This window comes from Ursus maritimus, unplaced genomic scaffold, assembly GCF_017311325.1.
Source record: "Ursus maritimus isolate PB19 unplaced genomic scaffold, ASM1731132v1 scaffold_29, whole genome shotgun sequence".
NCBI classification, from domain to species: domain Eukaryota; kingdom Metazoa; phylum Chordata; class Mammalia; order Carnivora; family Ursidae; genus Ursus; species Ursus maritimus.
The window spans coordinates 10,757,705-10,778,174 of NW_024425452.1; the positions used below are offsets into that span (position 1 = coordinate 10,757,705).

Sequence of the window (20,470 nt, forward strand, 5' to 3'; positions counted from 1 at the left end):
CAGTCATAGTTCTGATTACTACCTTCATCTATTTACCCAAATATTGTCTGAAGCTTCTTGGAGACTCACTTACCCACCTGGAGAAGGTGGAACCCTTCACAAATCCCCTGACACATATTCTTCGTTGGATTGCTTTCCTTTTTAAAAAGGTTTTAACAAATTTTCTATTGATGGGCTTTCAGATTGTTTTCAAGCTTTTATTATTACAAGAAAACACTGCAGTGTGTCATCTTGTAATCTTATAATAAGTTGTAAGTACAGTATGTCTGTAGAATAAATTTCTGGGAGTACAATTTCTGAGTCAAAGGGATATGTTTTTATAATTCGAATCAGTATTGCCATTGTTCCTTCTATGGCGTGACAAGACATGCATATTTCCTCATACACTCATTGGCTCTTGGAATCCCAGCTGTCTTTTAATCTTAGCTAACCTAACAGGTGTAAGGTAGTATCTCAATGTGATGTGAATTGAATTTCTCTTTTTAGGAGTGAAGTTGAGCACATTTTTATGTATCTAAAAGCCAATTTTTTTTTCTTTTGTGAACTCTCTGTTCCTGTCATTTCCCCCATTTTTCTATTGTACTTGGGTCTTTTCCCTTTTTCTTCATAGGACAATTAACCCTTTGTTCTGATAGAAGTTGCACATATTTTGTTTCTTTTCACTTTGGTGGGTGAAACAGAATTTTATTTATTTATTTTTTCATTGTGGCAAAATATATGGAACATAAAATATATCATCTTAACCATTTTTAAGTATACAATTCAGTGGCGTCCAGTACAGGCACCGTATTGTACAACCATCACCATTATCCATTTCCAGAACAGAAATCCTAAATAGAAACTCTGTACCCATTTAATAACAAGTCCCTTTTTCTCTCTCCCCACTTCCCCCACCCCCGACCCTGGTAACCACTATTTCCACTTTATGTTTCTGTGAATCTAACTACTCTAGGGATCTCATATAAGTGGAATCAGATGGTATTTGTCCTTTTGTGACTGGCTTATTTCATTTAGCATAATGCCTTCAAGTTTCATCTATATTGTAGCATGAGGCAGAATTTCCTTCCTTTTTAAAGCTAAATAATATTCCATTGTATGCATATGCCACATTTTGTTTATCCATTCATCACAGTTTTATTTTAATGTGGAAAAAATCTATGTTTTTTAAATAGGTTCTAATATTTATGCTAATGGAAGTATAAAGATTCGTTTCTAGTTTCTTCTACCACATTGATAGTTTACATTTTAATATTACCTTTGAAGTTTTGATTCAGCTGAAATTTATTCTAGTTGAATTTGCAAGTTTTGCATCCAGAGAAGAAAGTCATTTTGAAGATCAGGTTCCCCAAGAGACAGATTTTGGGACAGAGATTTGAATGCAAGAAGTTTGTTGGGGAGTACTCTCAGGAATCATACCTATAAGGAATGAAGGAAGTGAATTGGGCAGAGGGAGAAGTTGAATTGAAATGCAGTGGCAACAAAGCTTTATCCGATTGCATTAGCTCTGGCCCTGGAATGGCTTTGCAGAATCGTCTTAAATTGAGTGAAGAGGTCCAGGCATTTGTACTCCTGCATCAACCAGTCCTTGGAAATTACTGACCCTAGGGTATGCTTTTATTTATTTTTTATTTATTTTTAATTTTTTATTATGTCACGTTAGTCACCATACAGTACATCCTTAGTTTTTGATGTAGTATTCCATGATTCATTGTTTGCGTATAACACCCAGTGCTCCATGCAATACGTGCCCTCCTTAATACCCATCACCAGCCTATCCCATTCCCCCACCCCCCTCACCTCTGAAACCCTTGGTTTGTTTCCCAGAGTCCATAGTCTCTCGTGGTTCACTCCCCCTTCTGTATGCTTTTAGATGTGGCAGCTCCCTTCGGCTGAGAGCAACTCCTGCAGAGGGAGCCAGCCAGGAGCCTCAGTGAACAGCACTCCCAGCAGCTGGGGGAATTGGTGCCTCGGTCCTGAAGCAGGAGTATGGATGGCACACTACAGCATCCACTACACTGCCTTCCTAACACCATGTAGGAACTAATGCATCTCTTTGCTAACTTTACTATATACAAAATCCCATATGTTTGGGTCCATTCCTGGACTTCTCTCTTCTGCTCCATTGATCTATTTTTTCATACATCAGCAGTATACTGTTTTAAAAAATATAGTTTTTATAATATGTTTGAATATATGCTAGGGCTAGTAGTCCCTTCTCATGACCTTCAAAATTTTCCTAAATATTCTTGCTTGTTTATCTTTCTGTATAAAGTTTAGATCAGCTTACTAATTAAATTTGGGTGGGAGAGGATGACTGGATTAAATTTATAGATTAATTTAGAGAAAACAGACATATCTATGATGTTGAGTCATCATCCTCTCCAAGAATATATTTTGACTTTCATTTTGTTCAAATTATCTTTTGGGTTCCTTACTGGTGTTCTAAAATTTTCTTTCTATAGGTATTACGCATCTATTACTGTTTAATTTATATGTGGCTATTTTATCCTTAAATTTTTTTTATAAATGGGGTCTTTCCTGTGTATTCCTGACTAGTTGTTTGTCTATATGAAGATTAATTATTTCTGTATATTAATTTTGAATGCAACCATCTTACTATATTATTTTACAGTTTATGGTAATTTGTAGCTGATACTCTTGGGGGTTTCAGATATGCAGTTTTATCACTTCCAAATCATGACATTTTTGCTTCCTCTTTTCTAATTTTTCAGCCTCTAATCTCTTTATTCTACTTAATAAGCAAAAGTACAAGATATTTTAAAACACTAAAACTCTGAAACACATCCTTCACAACAGGAAAAGAGAACCACTATGTATGCTTTTACGGCTGTGGTTACCACACTCTTACAGTTATAATTACATATGGTAGTTATAATCTTGTAAGTGGCTGTCTCCATTGTAAATTATGATCTTCCTTGAGGGCAAGGACTGTGTTATTCACTTTTATGTCCCTGGCACTTAGCTTAGTACCTCAATAAGTGTCTGTTGAAAAATTAAAAAAAATAATAATAATCCAATAACCACAAACTAAAACCTAATAATCCTAAACAAGTAAAAATAACTATCATTTACAAAGTGTCTGTTAATGTCAACTAGCCCATTTCTCTTCAACTTTTTTAAACCATGGAACATAAAATAATGTTTTTTAGGTCTGAACACCTCTCTCCTTGGCCTAGTTCTCTGTTCTGCCAACCACGTGTCTGCTTCAGAAGACTGATAACCTCTGTATCACCAAACATCGACTGCCTGAAACTAAGTGAGCCATGCTGGTCAGCTCCAATACCCTGGACAGCCTGGGAATTGAAGACCCCAACCTCCAGGGGTAGGGCAGATGTAAGGTGGGTAATTCTGGAGAGCATGGCCGGAGACTGAAAGCCTTCTGATCAGTGTCTATATTTGGTATCTATCATTTTTAAACATCATTACAAAAAAAGAAAAGCAAAATAGGATCTGGTCTACTCTGAGGTCTCTCAATTTTTTTGGTGGTCTAAAATATTTTCAGAATAATACAAGTACTAACAGAACTCAGCCAGAACTTGAGGTTATATGCACTGATTCCAAGTCCAGTGTTCTTTCCAGCAGATTCCCATGTTGAATTTTACTCATCAGAAAACCTTTCAGTTCTCTTCTATTTGGCGATGGCGGTGAGTGCCTTCTAGTTTACAAAAATGTTGTCAGCATTCCTAGGAACAGCAGCAACACACAAAAGAAAATTACAGTAACAATAAAGCATAAAATCTCAGCCAGAATTTGCAGAAAAGACACAAGGTAATACAGTAATGAAGTACTATTTTACATTTATTAAACTACCAACAAATTCTATGGTAATAATTTCTAGTGACAGAAGATTGTGCTGAAATGCTCCTTGATGCAGCAGTATAAATGCTATAATTGTTTTGGAGAGCAATTTGGTTACAGATACAAAGAGACCTAAAAATAGTTGTTCACTCCCTTTTACTCCATCATCTTACTACTCGGGACTTATGTAAGGAGTTAATTCAATTGAAGAAGACAATCATCTGAAGGGAGATATTAATTTTATATAAGATGTACTCTATAAATAAACCTAAATGACCACAATAGAAGAACAGTTTTGGGGTTTTTTTAAAATTTTTATTTATTTATTTGTCAGAGAGAGAGTGTGCGTGAGCACAAGCAGGAGGAGTGACAGGCAGAGGGAGAGGGAGAAGCAGGCTCCCCACTGAGCAAGGATCCTGATATGGGACTCGATACCAGAACCCTGGGAGATGATTAACTGACTGAGCCAATTAGGCACCCCAGAAGGATGGTTTTTAAAAATTATGCTACATCAACTGAAGGGAATGTTATATCGACATTAAAATGAGATTTATGAAGACTATGTAATAATATGTGGAAAGAGTGCATTATGATAATGTTAAGTTAATAAACACAAAAGTACATGTACACAAAGATAATAATCAAGCCCCCACCCATCCTGCAAAAATATGTATCAACTAGGGAGGAACACAGAAAAAAAATAGATGTATTAGGAACTGATACAATTAAAAACTGCCACAAGTTAAGTTCCCCAGAAAGCAGTCTGAGATGGAGATTTGAATGCAAGAGGTTTCTAACCCTTGATCCTCGTGACCAGCACGTGGGGATGGGTGGGTAACGTGGAATGATGGCAGCAGGAGTGGGTGGAGAAAAACTTGGATTCGTTGCAATCCCAGGAGAAATTCTGAAGCTGGACTGGCCTTGGGAAGGAGTGATTTTGAATGAACCTAGTGGGTATCCTTCCCTGAGGGAAACTTAGAGGAAGATTAATGGAAAAAACTTATCTCCTCCACTGCACCTGGTCTCACGGTCCCACCTAGCACTCATTAACTCCATCTTCTACTGTCTGTGATAAAGTTCACTCACCCTTAGCTAGCAGTTTTTCTGGGTTAGATAGTTTTTCTAAGTAGCATGATCCAGACTCTTGTACCTTAGGAGCTTGATCTTCCGGTCACCTTGCCCTTCTCAGGCTGAGGCTGCTTCAAGAAAGTACCAAGTGGTCACCAATGTATTGGGGTCAAATATATTATTCCATGCCCCCCTATCTCCTCCAGATGTTTAGGGTCAATTTCCCCCTAAGGCAACTGACTTCTTTCTATGCCTGCTGATTTCTTGGCATGAGGAACCTGAAGTGACTAGGCAGCAGACAAAACTTGAACTTGAATAAGATTCTTGCTGTGGGGGCGCCTGGGTGGCGCAGTCGTTAGGGCGTCTGCCTTCGGCTCAGGGCGTGATCCTGGCGATCCGGGATCGAGTCCCACGTCAGGCTCTTCCGCTGTGAGCCTGCTTCTTCCACTCCCCCTGCTGTGTTCCCTCTCTCGCTGGCTGTCTCTCTGTCACATAAATAAATAAAATCTAAAAAAAAAAAAAAAAAAGATTCTTGCTGTGCACCCTGGTGGAACACCCTCTCCCTGGGAGCTAAGCTCTCTAAATTCACAAAGCCCAAAGTTGCAGGAACAAGAGCAGAAATTCCCCCCAGTGGACCTCTGGGAGTGTGGGTAAGCAGGCACACTTCTACTTCCACCCCGTGGTTCTTAGACCTATGTACTCTAACCATTAGAGACAACACAGCATATAATGGCTGTTGATTTAAGGTATATACTGTAAGGTATCACCTCCAGTCCAGTCTCTCAGTTGCACCTCAACAAGTCATTCCATTGCTTTATCTGTGTGATGCAGTATGGGATGGGGTAAGGCCAGTGGATCCTATGATCATATACTCACTACTATACCTCACCTATTCCAGTGTGATCTTTTGTAGAACCCCCTATTAGTGGATCAAATACTCTATGAGCCCTTGGATAATGGTGTTGTCTAGGAGCCTGTAAACAGGAAAGACAAACTAGTAGCTGGAATATTTATTGATTTCAGTCCAGATAAATTATTGCCCCTTCCAGGGTGGAAGAAGTCCAGTGAAGTCAACTTGACACCAAATGGCTTGTTGATCTCCCCTAAGTGATGGTGCTCTTTAGGAAAATAGGATTGGTTTCTATTGCTGGAAGATTGGAAATTTGGTAGTGGCAGTAGCTTCAGCAGTCTTGGTGGGTGGGAGCCCATACTGTTGAGTCCATATGTATCTACCATTCCTGCCACCATGGCTACTTTGTTGTGTCAACAGTGAGGTACAACACAAAGCCTAGCTGATGTCAACTGGCTGAGCCACTCTGTCTACTTAGTGCTTAGTGTGTTCTGTGGTTCAGTTAAGAGTTCTGGGTGTATAAAATAACCCAGATATGGAAGCTGGGCAAAGGATCATAAGTTTTTATTGGTATTGCTGCCCTCAGCCTCTTGATCATTCATCCTTGATTATTTTGATTGGGTAGATTGAACAATATTCTTGTTGGCTGTCTATCCATCTTGCCCATAAGGATATACTGTTTTCTGTTAACCAACTCCATAGCTTTCTGGGATCAGGCTCCTCTTACTGCCTCTGCAACCTTGCCTCTCACTATAATAATTGAACCCATTTTGCTTCTAAAGGTTAAGCACTGCCACTGCCTCTAATATTTCAGGTTATTGTCATCGCCATCATTATCAAGGAGCCCAGTTCTGTAATGACATCTCTAACCACAAGCTCTGGACTATAAAGGAGAGCCACCAGTGAGTTCCTCAGTGAATCTGATGTCCCTCTTACCAGGGAATGTCGGAAAATAGTCATCTGGTAGAGTTTTCAACCTCACATAATAAATCCACTCAAGCATGCTTCCTTCTATAAGACATTTGGTTCCTTTTTCCATGGTCTGCAAGAAAGGTTCTGACATTTATTCCTCATTGAGTATGAGCATCACTTTCTCCAAGTATCTAAGAGCCGTCCTAGCAGTGTATGCTGGGGTCCCTGCCAATGCCTTATAATCCTATATAGCCTAGGAGACTGCTCCCATATCAATCGACACTCCCTTAGCCAACTTAATATTCTACTTTCCCTTGATTCCACACCCTCAGACTCCAATCCTGTACATCCTCTCTTAGCTCTGTACATATTGGTCAGATCCTGCAACTCCTTCAGGGTATAGTTCCTTTCTTCCTCTTGCAGACCCAGTGCATCCCTAACTACATTTGCTATGACTTAATGGGTTATGTTTTGTACTATAATGGGTTATGATGGGTCTAGTGGCAAGAAGGGAAATGGTGGCAGATTCTGATGGTAACACAGGTTGTATTGCAAGTCAGAAGCCTAAGTACCATCCTTAAGGGGGGAATGAGTACCAGCCTTTGACAGGGAGGAGTAGGTCCTTTTTGCACACCTAGAGGCTTCAGGGGAATATGCAGATTCAAGATTTCCATCACATCAACCCAACTATCTACCTTCCATTTAGCAGGGTCCCACTCTTTCCCAATTAGAACTTGGACCTAAGAGTAGCAGACCCGCCACTGAGAACTGAAGGTTTTCTGGAGCTCTGCTAAGTTTATGCTTAGATCTGAGCCTGATCTTCATTTTTATCTGCCCTCCAGCTATTGGAGATGCAAGTCTCATTGTACTTTGCAAGGAGGCCCTGTGACTTTTATGTTTAGCCATTATTTTTTAAATTTTTTTTTAATTTTTATTTTTGCAATCTTTTTCTCATTATTTTTATACATAATTTCTTTTTTAAATTGTGTTATGTTTAGCCTTTAATTGCTGATTAATCGCACTCAGCCTTTCCTTGTCTTTCTCCAGAGCGTTTTTTGCCCTTGTAATTACCAATTTCCTCATGCTTATCAAATACTGGTTCCATTGCCCCAACCAATGCATTCCCTTCCAGAAAAGTATGCCATTCCAGAAACTGTCAACAGTCACACTGCTACTGTGGGCCTGGCTCTATCCATACTCTACCAACAACTCATGATGGGGGTCCTTATTTCTAGATAACTGGTGGGTGACCCAGATTGAACATCTGCTTTCTTGCACCACTCCCCCCATCAACTGTTACAAGCTAGGTTTCCAGCGAGGCAGTCTGTGGTGGTGAGAAGCATGCAGTAAGTTTTTGGAGGGCACTCTTGGATCAACATCTGTGGGAGTGTAAAGAAGTAGGATTGAGCAGATAAGTTCAGCTGTGAGTCTGTCACACGTAGGCCTCTGCAAATTCTGAAAGAATCTCTGGAACTGGGATGGCCCTGAAGAGTGGCCCTCACGTTGGAAGTTGACCAGTCATTGGGTGTGGGCTGCCCCTGAGAAAGGGAAATAATTTTGGATGAAGCTATTCATTTCAGCAAAGGACGGAGGAGGTTAGCTGGGATCTGCCCATCCATCCATCCACCTGCAGCTAGCTAAAGGAAAACAGACCTGAAAGAAGGGTCTAGATTAGGGCTGCATACTACCATGTCCACTGTCATGTTTTTTAAGTTGTTACAACGAATTATATTTTAACAGCCAAAAAAAAAAAAAAAAAAAAATCAAGTCATTTAAAAAATGCCCAGGAGAAAATAGTATCATCTTTTCTGTGCTTTCTTCCAGAAATCTAGTGGTTTGTGCTGGGACAGGTTTCCCCTCCTGAAGAATGGCCCAGACATCCCATAAAACAAATAGAAGCTTGGGAGCGGCTTGGTCAGTGAAACTACTGATAGGGGGGTCAATTAGCCTCTCATGACTCACCATCCCCCAACTTACCCAACCCATACCCAAAAGAGGCATGTCAGGTGTAGACTTCTGGCTGCTTCGTGGCAGAATGGGCAGGCAAACCTATGTAACCTGAACAAATAAATCGAGGCTTGCGTGGAGGCCTATTACCATGTGGCACCCACACTAAAAACAAGCATAAATCTGATGCCTAAGACCTTGAAAAACAGTTTGTGTCTTTACTGAAGCCTCATGAAAATGTGGCAAGGGCACACTTCCTAAAAAAAAATTATACTTGCTAAGAATTCTGTGAGGACATCTCATTCCTAGGTTTCGTGTCTTCAAGCTGCTGCTTTCTGAATCTCTCCTTTCTTCTGCTGGTAAAACTCCAGAAGACCCTTGCCTCCACCTCTGGATTTAGTCCTTTCTTTCATGGGTGTATACACAAATCAGTTTCATGTGTGTAAATCAATTTTGTCTTTCTCTGCACTTATCAGTTCTCCTGTCCTCATTACCTTCAACAGCATGCAAAGGACAGACGCAGACTCATGAACAGAGGTGCGGGGGGAGGGGTGTAAAATTTGACCTGTCCCACTGGAATTGGTAAATACACGATATTTTCAATGCGATATTTGATGGTGAAACACTTCACCAGATAAAAACCCAATCATAAATTTAAATGTACAAATTACCCCTTCTTTGGAACTGCCATCTCATTATTCTTACGATGGTCTATCCCCTTCTCATCCTCTCATTGCCCATCAGAGTGTTTCCATGGTGCTTTGTCTGGAATAGATCTGGCTGCTTTCCACTTGTCCTTTCAAAGCAGCTTGTCGACCTGCCTGATAGGGGAGAACACATAAATGTGAGTGCAGACTTGCGCATAGACACATGAACAGAATTTTACATATTATTTCAGTGAGTTCATGGACTCCTCAGTAAGTCCATTAATAGCCACTTAATTAGTTTCCTTCCCTAACTCTCGGTTTCTAAAATTCTGACCCCCAAATTTTAGCTAAGCCAGTAATACACTTAGAGGCCCATGACAGGATACAAACTCCATTTTTTTATATTGACGAGTGATTCATCCTTATAAATTACATAAAGCATACGTAAATTGTATACTAGAGAAGCCAACATTTTTATTCATTCCTCCCTTCCTCTGTTAGTCACTCATTCATTTAACAAGCATTTGTTTGCTAAGCACTTACTATTTTGGAGTAATGTATTTATTTAAAATCAATTTCCAACTTTAAGAATGAAGTCAGTTCATGGGGACAAGGGCTATGTAATTAGGCAATTACAGTAGTCCACCAGGACAGAGGGTGCTGTAGGAACCTCAGGGAAGAAAGGGGAGGGGAGGGGAGGGGAGGGTGGTGGCGGGGAGGGCAGCTGATTCAGCCTGAGAGTTGGGTATGGCTGAGAGTGATTTCAGGGAGAGCTTTTTGGAAACAGTGGTGCATAAACTGCATATTGGGAAATTCTTGGCGTTTTCAGAAGACAAGAGTGGGAGAAAGATGTTCCCTCCAGAAAGGATAGCATTTGCAAAGACGGAGAGGCAGGCGGAAGCATGGTGGGTTGGTGAGCTCATCACTGGTTTACTAGGGCTGGTGTGGAGGGTAGATAAGGAGATGGTCTCAAGAGGTGAAACAAGGGCCAGTTCGCAGAGGGCCTGGGATGCTGATTGAGGAATTTACTCCTTACCCGCAATAAGATGTAGAGCCTCTGAAAGCTATTTAGCAGTCACGACATAATCAGATTTGCGTGTAGCATGGTGAGGTGTGAGGGTCCTCACACCCATGCATAGAGATTGCTTCTATGTCAGCTGCATTTAAAATTTGGAAATAATAATAAAGAATTGATATTATAAACGACTTGTTTTTAATAAAATAGATACTTGGCTATGTGTTTATGTAACACACTCTGAGCCACTTAGTTTTAAATATTATTTTGAGGGGCACCTGGGTGGCTCAGTTGGTTAAGCATCTCCCTTCGGCTCAGGTCATGATCCCGGGGTCCTGGGATCGAGTCCCGCATCGGGCTTCCTGCTCAGCGGAGAGTCTGCTTGTCCTTCTCCCTCTGCCCCCCACTCGTGCTCTCTCTTTCTCTCTCTCTATCTCAAAAAAGTAAACTCTAAAATAAAGTAAAATAAAATAAAATAAAATAAAATAAATACATTTTGAACAGTGTTATCTCCAGAGGTGTGGGAATAGCATGCCTAACTCCCCTACCAGCTTATCCCTGTTCCAGCCTTCACAGAGGCTCTTGATATAACCTCTAATACCAGGGGAGTTTAAGTATTGTTTGTTTACAATCGTATATTTATTTCCACTTTATTTTTATTTTTCCCATTATTATATTTTTAGTTTTAAAAGGAGAGAAAATGGGGGTGCCTGGATGGCTCAGTCAGATGCCTGACTCTTGATCTCAGCTCAGGTCTTGATCTCAGGGTTGTGAATTCAAGTCCTGAAAGCCTATTTAAAAAAAAAAAAGAAGAAGAAGAAGAAGTGGAGAAAATGAAAATGAAGAGAACATGCATAGAACATCAGTATCATTAAGTGGATATTCCACTTACTTACATATTTAGAATATTTTTATTAATATACCTCTTCCCTGAGTAGTCTGTGGCCTATTTGCTTCACTTTCTGGGTAAATTTGTGTCAGAACTTAGATCAACTCAAGGGAGGGGGTATGCACATGAATGTCATTTGTCGTGCTATATTGAAGCAGGAAAAAAATGTCTAAACCCAATTCACTGGGGTAGTGAAAAGAACACAAAGTTTGGTAACAGACAGATCTGGGTTCAAATCCCAATTCTGTTACTTATGAGATAGATAGCATTGGGCCAGATATTTACCTTCTCTGAATCTTAGTTCCCTTTGCGTAAAATAGAGCTAATAGTAATTTTCTTGTAAGATTGCTGTGATAAGTGAAAGTGCATGTATTCAGTGTTGTACAGTGTTTAAGAAGTGGTGCTGAATAGTCGAAAGATCACCATGAGCAGGGTGGTTTCTGAAGCTTACCACGTGGGTTGCTTACCACAACCAGGCATAGGAGACTCACTCGGGAAGGTGAGCAGTTGGCTCAGGAGGCCCAAATGAACACTGTTGCAAAGAGGAGAGAGACTAACTTTTAGAAAGATTCAAAACTGGATGGTTAACTGGAGTATATGCCAACTACGGTAGCAAACAACCCCCAAGTCTCTATGGTAGGATACGATAAAGGTTTATTTCTCCCCTGTGTTAGTTCAGGGCTGCTGAGAAGCAGATGCCCCGATGAGATTAGTCACGAAAGAGGTTGACTGGGGGGAAACACCTGTGAAGGATAAATCGGAAGATGCCAAGGGAGGAGAGGAGAGCTTTCAGACCTCAGTACAGACCTGACACCACTGAAAGAGAGCGGCAGGGAAGGAAGATTGAGTAGGGAGATTCCTGGACTTCACTGTAGATCCAAAAACAATTCATCCAGGCCAGTGGGGACTCCAGGAGTCAGAATCACCTGCTGGAGGAACCCCATGACTTGCAGGAATGGGTCTGAATTTCTATACTCACCATGCTCAGTCCTTCACTGGTAGCAGCCCATGGGAAATGTAGCCTTGGCACAAACATGGTGATAAGCCCAGTGTGGCAGCAGCTATGGTCATAGTAAATCTTGTCCCCCATTCCCTGCAGTAGATCTGAATGGCACACTTTCATGACCTCCCCACCAGCACCTCCTCCCGCCCCCCCCCCATACCCATCTTGTACAATGCAGATTGATTCTGGGGGTTGCAGAACTCCACTGAGTCATTCAGGGACCCAGGCTCCTTATATCTACAGTTCGACCCTCCTCTGGGTTCCTGAAGTTCTCTCCATTCAGTTGGCAGATGTGGAAAGAGAACACAAATAATGTATGAAAGGTTTCCACAGGTTCCACCTGGACTTTGTTCATATCACGTATGTTCAGATTATATTGGCCAGGATGCAGTCATACGGCCCCATCTCATTGCAGGAAGACTGGAAAATATAGGCCAATTGCATACCTCAACAGCCATTTGCACAGGGCGGATGAGAGACAGAGCAATATCCCCAATTTCTGGCTTGGATTACCGGATAGATGGTGATGCCATTCATTGATATAGAAGATACAGGGGAGGATGGGACTTCAGAGGGGGTCGAGCTGTCTAGCTGCCAGCTGGACATTCAAGTCTGAAGCTTGGGGTTAGAGACACCCCACGTGGTGGTTGAAGCCATGAGTTGCTGAGAGATAGTCTTAGCACATAGTTCTTAGGCTAAGAACACAACTCGGAAAAACACTGAAATTTAAGGGACTGTGTGACTCAACGTCTATTTCAATCTCCTTTCAGTGCGCCTTCCTGTGCTGCAAAGTTGGAAAGCTAAAAACGTTTCTGAGACTCCCTGCAGCGAGGGTTTCCAAGGATGTGATTTGGGTTCTGCCAGTTGGATGCACTCACATAAGACTCTAGTTTCAGAGCTGAATTCTTGAGGGGCCAGGCAGGGCAGGAGGTATCCATTTTGCTGGTGTGGAGTGTAGCAACTCTGGCCCTCCGGTGGGCCGCTCTAGCTGCAATTTCCCAGCTCAGCAGGCACTTCCGGATTGTGGCGGACTCCTTGGCCACCTGGTCCTGCATAACTTGTAACTGAGCCCGGAGGCTATTTCTTCAACGCTCCCACTGATTCTGTAAGCCAATTAATACCTTGTAATTAACCCTTTCTACTTAAACTAGCCAGGGTGTGTTCCGCCCTTTGTGCCTAAACCAGGACAAGATACAGTCGGAGAAATCGGAGCCATTGAGAGAGGCTGAGGAGGAGAGGCTAGAGAAATGGCATGAAAACCAGGAAAGACTGCTGCCCCAAAATCCGGGGAAGGGAGCGTTTCGGCCAGTGATCAGCAGTTAAAGGCTGCGGAGCAGCCAAGACAGATACAAGTGTAAAGTAAAATAATCCAGCCAGGAGGTCACAGGAAATCTTGGCTGGACCAGTTTCAGTGGAATAGTTGGGGAGGAAGCCAGGTTGCAAGAGATTTAGGAGATTCTTCCATTTTATTTGGACTCAATTTATAGGGTAAGAGTCAGGTATTATAGTCAGGTATTAGGAAGATTATTTCATGCTCCTTACTGTGCCTGAAAATCCAGCATGGCAGTCAAATCCCTCCAGATGTAGGAATTTGTCTTCTGACATCATTTATTCAAGAAGGCTGTAAGCCGGGGCGCCTGAGTGGCACAGTCCTTAAGCGTCTGCCTTCGGCTCAGGGCGTGATCCCGGCGTTCTGGGATCGAGCCCCACATCAGGCTCCAACGCTTGGAGCCTGCTTCTTCCTCTCCCACTCCCCCTGCTTGTGTTCCCTCTCTCGCTGGCTGTCTCTGTCAAATAAATAAATAAAATCTTTAAAAAAAAAAAAAAAAAAAGAAGGCTGTAACCCCAGCTCTGTTAGTTCCATAAAACAGTTCTCTGAACCTCCATTCTTAAAAGAGAAAAAAAGATCCCTTAGCAAATGGACATATTAAATCTACTTGGCCTTCTGCACAGTACATGGAGATAAACCACCTGCTTGTACAAATAGGAAGCCCAGAAATCCCTGGAGATGGACAGGTGAATTCCTCTTGCTTCCCTGCCTCGCCCGGCCCTACTCTTGGCTCTCCACTACTGCAAAGAGGTGGAATTACATGCCATTCTCTGCAGCCCCCTTACTTTGTTCCTCCCCATAGGAATACAGCCATAAAGGTACCTACCGGTGGCCATGGGGCCTCCTGATACACCCGCCCCACCTCCTATTCCACCCTACCCCATCCATTGACTTTATCCTTATTCCTATTAGAGACTAAACATAGCCAGGAGAGTGAGTTTTTCACCGTGGATCATTTTAATTTTTCCATTCACTGTTGTTCTAATCATCAATCATCCATTCTCCCTGTTAACTCATTCTATAAGGTGAAGAATTAAAGCTGTGTTAGAGTTCAAGGTCAGGCTACCTTCTGCAGCCAGAGGCACCCCTGCCAGCCCTCAGCTTTACTCGCTTGGCTGCTGTCATAGACCCTTTGGGAGTGGAGAGCAGGGGCATGTGGGCAGAGGCAGTGTGCCCACTGAATGGGTGTCAGTGTGGGCTGAGTCAATCTGCTAAGAGGGATGGGCTGGTGCTGGTCCATGGGAGGCTAGGAAATCACTCCTGACTTCTAAACCTCTGAGACTTCAGGTCTTATAATTTTCCAAAACAGACCTGTGATTACAAAGGCTCAACCTAGTCATCACTGCCCAAGCCCAGATGTTCTGAAGACGTGGGGCGTAAGCCTGTATTGAAAAGGAAAACGATAAGGAGGTATTTACCCAGCAAATACATTCTGTAGAGCAGATCACACGTACACATTGTACTGCTTTCCTCCATCTTCCCACAGCACCCTACGAAGCTCCCACAAGCCACCAAATCGGGATTATATTGTGGCTGTCCTTTCTGTAGGCCATGCTCATATTGTTACAAAAGATCATTTAATTTTATTCAATTCGGCCCACCAAGTTTATGCATTTATTTTAGCTCCTATTCTATGCCTGGCACTCTGGGGCGAGACACGAATTAAAACACTGGGACCGCCTTGAAGGTACATTCAACAGAGTTAGAGAGTAAGCACCTTGACTATTTCACAGTGAACACTGAGGGAAGTAGATAAAAGTGCTTTTGGTTTTTCTCCCCTCTACCCTAGACTTTCTGAAGATCATAGCCTATACTTTCCTCCCTCTCTCTTGCCTTGGGGAAAGAAAAATTGAAACCTTTATGTAAGGCTTATTCCTCCATGGGATTTGAACCAGACAGGGACTTAGCTTCATTCATCAACTTTTTCTCTCATTATCAACCTCTTTGCACTTTCCCTAGAAACATGTTCGAATCTATTCTATCTTTACATTTCTTTCTCTATCTTTCTTTCCTCCTGGGATATAGTTTGTTTGGTTTTTTTTCTTCCCATTCATGCAGTCATTTACTCACTTTATCCCAAAGACTTAGCGATGGGCAGTGTGGGCAAGGCCTCTCCTAGGCTGGAGACATAAAAACAAATTAAGTCTTTGCTTTTGAGGAGCTCACTTTGTGGCTGGGGAGACACATTTAAACAGGTATATATTGGTGCCCCCTTTCTCCCTCTTCTCATTGTCGAACTTTCTGCAAGAGGAGCCACCGCTTTGTTTCTCAATTCCTGTGGCTCTCACAGTTCTTCTGAAATAGACATCACGAGTCTGCTGGGACTTCCTATTTCCAAAGATTCTGTCCTCACATGGCGCTCACTCATCTCGGCCCTCTTGCTGGACTTGACATCTTGCTGAACTCCTGTTACAACCTGTTTTTCTGGAGAGAGAGATCCCGTTCCAGCTACACCATTTACTAGCTGAGTGGCCTGGGTGAGTCACATATCCTTTCAGACTTAGTTTATCCTGAGATTCTGTCAACCAAGAATTTTAAAAGTCCATGTATCAGTGTTATTGTGATGATTTAGTGGAGATATTGCATGAGAAGTGTCTCTCATGTGGTTGGTATTAAACAACTATTGTCTCCTTTCCTTTGATGACATTAAACATTCTTTTTAGGTTTTTGCCTACGTGGCAAAAACGTAGGCAATTACTTAGAATTTCTTTCCTGGATATTTATTCTCCCTATCCCTTGAATGATAGGCATGCTTTAATGGAAATTTGCTTTTTGGGGGAGCTGCTCTGCAAAATTCCAGGGCAAGTCCAAGATTTCTATCTGGAGAGTCTATACCTTCCCAACTTCTAGCTCTAGCAGATCTGAGCACGGCATGTTACCCAGGCCTGGCCAAGCAGGGTCTTTCACTCTCCTGGACAAACAGTGATTGGTTTAGCAGTAGACAGGAGACCTCCTGTCAGAATCACTGAGCATCCAGGAGATTTCTGCTAAGGCTTCTGGGAGTGAGGCACTTTTTCCCACTGGGCTTGAAAGTATAAAGATATAAGACCAGAGGCAAACACAGCCATCCTGCTACCACAGCGGAGACACAGCTTACGAATAGAGCAAAGCCAGAGGAAGTAAAGCCAAAGGATAGAGAAAGAAAATTAGTCCTGGTGATATCATTTGGGCCTCTGCACCAAATCACACCTAAAATGACATAACATCAGGACTTCTCTGTTTACTCATTAAGTCCCCCCTTTTGCTTAAGCATTAATCCCTTTTTGGATTGAGTTTTCTGATACTTGTAAGTAAATAAATTTTAACCAAGAGAGAAATATGTTAACATTCACTCCTCATTTATTCAGAAAGTGCTCATTGAGCATCTTCTGTGTGCCAAGGACTGTACTAGGAACTGGAGGTACTGTTGTGAGTGAAACCCATCTCTGCCTTCAGTAAGCTAGTAAGAAACAAGGAAGGAAGTAAAGACAATATAGTGCCATTAGAACTACAGAAAGGGGTTTTATAGCCTGCTCTGGAAGCACAAAGAGGGAATACTTAACACTGTCTCAGGGAATGATGGAAGACTTTCCAGAGAGCATAATCTGCATGGAAACCCAAAGGATACATAGCCAGGCAATGATGCAGAGTGGGATGAAGATTGTTTTGTGCAGTGGGAAAATGGCAAGAAAAGGCTCAGAGAAAATACAGAGCACAGGACATTTTGGAGACCTGTAAAAGTAAAATAGTGTCCTAAGGAAAAAGTCTATCAAGAGTCTAGAGAGGTAAGCAAGAATAAAACCATGAAGGACCTTGCAAGCTTGAGGAGTTTGATTGGAAATGTGAAAGGCTTTCAGTAGGAGAGTGTGTGGCCATGATCACCTATTGCTACATACACAAACGTACCATCCATTCCCACAGCTGTCAATGTCATCTACTCCTAGGCTGATGACATCCAAATCTATGTCTCAAGCTTCTGTCCTGAGCTCCAGGTGCACGTCCTACGGGAACCTCAAATAATCTCTTCATCTTCCTCCCTTCTCTGTCATTCTGCTTGAGTCCCCAGATTCAATAATGACAATTGTCCTCTTTCCAGTCACTGGCTCTAAAGCCCTGAGTCATGCTTCTCTCTTCCATTTCCTGTACCATACTCAATGGTTGCTCTATCTCAGCAATCTATTTTCAGAATGTCTCTATCATTTTTATGTGAACTGGAAGCTGTATCTTTAATTTTCCAGAAAGCTTTCCCATCCCCCATCTTCTGATAATTGAGCTGGTATATGACCAAGGCCTGGCTATTCATGGTATCTGCAGCAGACAGATGCTAGGGTGACCCTTCATGAGTCCCACTTTCTAGTGTTCATGCCTCTGTGTGATCCCCTCTCTTAAGTGTATGTATATGTGACAGTTGGTTCAGTTGGTAGAGCATGTGACTCTTGATCTCAGAGCTATGATGAGTTCAAGCCCCGTGTTGAGGGTAGAGTTTAATTTTTTTTTTTAATTTAAAGGTAAAAAAAGAGATGGAAAAAAGGTAAGTGTAGGTAGGATGTGTGACTTCCTTTTACCCAACAGACTATGGCAAAGGTGATGGAGTGTCACTCCCATGTTTATAAGATCCATCTTGCTAGAAAACTTACTCTAGAGATTTTTCTTGCTGGTTTGAGGAAGTAAGTGGCTATGTTGGTAGGTATGTCCCCACTTGGTAGGAAACTGGAGGCAGCCTCTAGTTGCCGAAGGCAGTCTCCCACCAACAACGAGTCAGGGACCTCATCCTATAACAGCAAGAAAATAAATTCTGCCAATAACCTGAGTGAGCTTAGAAGTAGACCCTGTCCCAGTTTTGCCTCTAGTTGAAAACCTAGTGCTGTCTGACCTTGACTGCAGCCTTTCAGAGAACCTAGTTATACTGTCCTCAAACTCCTGACCTATAGAAACTGTGAGATAAGAAGTGTGTCTTGTTTTAATCTAAGTTGGTGGCAAATTTTTATGCAGCCAAAGAGAACTAATACAGTGTTTCATTCTCATTGCTTGGTAGATATGCTAGTTGTTTGTCTACTCACCACTGTTCTCTCTGTCAGAACACTAATTGCATTTTAGATATTGGGCATTCATATCTCCATGGGTACCTCTCCAACCCCAGGGGATATTGGTTGATTGGTCTTAACCAATCTTGTTTATTCCGTTTGCCTCAGCACCGATGGGCTGAACATGTGTACATAGGACACAATCACAACCAATGAAACTTAAGAGGATATTTCCTCACTCTAAATATGGATGCAAGTCAAAGACTTGCTTCTTTCTGCCTAGGACTTTGTTATGTGACAAGATGATTCTGGAAAATGCAGTAACCATCTTGCCTTTGAAGGGAAAGTCAAGAGAATAGCAGAGAAGCCACCTGAGACCCCAACTAACATCACTGAACCACTATCTTAACCAACTCGGAACTTCTTGTAATCAAAATATTAGATTATCCTCATTATTTAAACTATTAGTAAATGGGTATTCCATAGCTCCCAGGTAAGAGCACTCTAACTGAAACCTCGCAGAAGGTTCAGAACAAGGAATGGGAACAGGGTCTTTTGGAATCATTCACTGGGATTGATGTCCAGGTTCTGGACAAAGTCCAGCAGACTTGCTAAACTGGAGGAGGAAGTGGATCCCAGGCTGCTAGAGGCTGTCTTTACCACCACTTTCAGAGGGGCCTCTGTGCGCAAAGGAAGAGGCCAAACTCATGGAGAGAAGGAGAGGCAGAGCAGTAGTGAGTCCCATGCTGCCCCCAAGCACTGGTTTCCCTTAGCTCATATCATTTGGTTCTGTAAAATAACCTCACGTTCTTCTTACCTATGCCAGCCAAGGAATAAACTCTTATTTATCAAGTTTAATTTTAATTGCTATCTCTTGCCCTGTAGGAATCCCAGCTAATACACTCTTCTGCCCTTCTAGCGCCTGCCTAGTTTACTGCCTAGCAGTCGGTCTCTCTCACCCTTTAATCTGTTCTTTCTCTGTATCTGATTATGTCACTTCCCTCCTGAAAAACCCTCAGAGCACCTCCTGGAAGGCAGCTTTAAGCCAGAATTCCTGAGACTGACATTCACAATCTAGCCCCGGCCTGCCTTTCACCGTCTTGTATTACGATGTTTCTTAAACTTTCCACTTTTACCATCTCCTGCAATAAGAAATATTATATACTTTAAAAAGAACTATTATATAGAATATAATTATGTAACATATAATTATATAAATTATGTATTCTATGACAAATAATTATATATTATAAATTATATATAAAATATATAATATATAAAAGAAAAAAGTATATTGTACATGGTAAGAGTAAGTATTGTTTTGTAAAATGGTTGTTTTAGTTGTGTGTATATATGTTTATAGATAGGGTCAAATGTAAAAAATGCTTATATTGTACATATATAATTATATAGCATATAATTATATATACTATACACACTATAATACTATATATACTATATTGCATATTATAGTATAAACAATAGTCAAATTATATACAATATATAGTATACAGTATATATGTAATATGTGTGTTTTTTATATTATGACCTAACATATATGTACACAAATATAACTAAAACAAACATTTTACAAAACAATACTTATCCTTACTATTTACAATACACTATCTTTCCTTCTTTTCTATCCTATTGATTCTTTTTTAAAATGCTGCTTGCAGGGGCGCCTGGGTGGCTCAGTCGTTAAGCGTTTGGCTTCAGCTCAGGGCATGATCCCAGGTCCCTGGGATTGAGCCCCGCATCCGGCTCCCCACTCAGCAGAAGCCTGCTTCTTCCTCTCCCACTCCCCCTGCTTGTGTTCCCTCTCTCGCTGGCTATCTCTCTCTGTGTCAGTAAAATAAAATAAAATCTTAAAAAAAAATAAAATAAAATGCTGCTTGCAGCCCATGTGCTTCTCTTCTCACCAGAGTGAGAAACTCAGTTGTTTTGTGCTCTGGGCTGCGGTCGCTATGAATATAGGGAGTCCGAG

General features: G+C 41.7%; 1 protein-coding gene and 1 long non-coding RNA gene across 3 annotated transcripts in view; both read left to right on the plus strand.

Moving 5' to 3' along the window:
* The window catches only part of LOC103664008, a 38,151-nt gene extending 34,676 nt beyond the window's left edge, over nt 1-3,475 (plus strand). For both annotated transcript variants that reach the window (XR_568902.2, XR_568903.2), the window contains one exon: nt 3,171-3,475. This is a non-coding gene — a long non-coding RNA (uncharacterized LOC103664008). The remainder of the gene's footprint in view (nt 1-3,170) is intronic.
* Nucleotides 3,476-15,842: 12,367 nt separating this feature from the next.
* PAQR8 (progestin and adipoQ receptor family member 8) overlaps nt 15,843-20,470 on the plus strand; it is a 64,161-nt gene continuing 59,533 nt past the window's right edge. Inside the window, exon 1 of the mRNA XM_008691796.2 lies at nt 15,843-15,957. The gene's annotated coding sequence lies outside the window, so the exon portion shown is untranslated. The remainder of the gene's footprint in view (nt 15,958-20,470) is intronic.